The sequence below is a fragment of the Odontomachus brunneus genome, unplaced genomic scaffold (genome assembly GCF_010583005.1).
Source record: "Odontomachus brunneus isolate Ranch 3 - 2012 unplaced genomic scaffold, Obru_v1 Obru_scaffold_195, whole genome shotgun sequence".
Taxonomy (NCBI): Eukaryota; Metazoa; Arthropoda; class Insecta; order Hymenoptera; family Formicidae; genus Odontomachus; species Odontomachus brunneus.
The window spans coordinates 610,653-610,911 of record NW_022639645.1 but is presented as its reverse complement, the minus strand read 5'-3'; positions in this window follow the sequence as shown (position 1 = coordinate 610,911).

Below are 259 nucleotides of genomic sequence, written 5' to 3'. Positions count from 1 at the left end.
AATAGTTTGTTTGATTAGGTGCGCTGCGAGAACTTAGCGCACCTTTTTTAAAAGTTTTTTTGTATTTAATGACCGGAACTATTTAAAATTGTTGCAAAGAGCTCTAGAACTTTTCAAGAGAGTATCAAAACTTAAAAAAAAATGTCACATTTTGAAATATGGTGTGCCAAGTCTTGGCACACCATATTTCGAAATGTGCCATTTTTTTGGCAGTTCTGATACTCTCTTGAAAAGTTCTAGAGCTCTTTGCAACAATTTT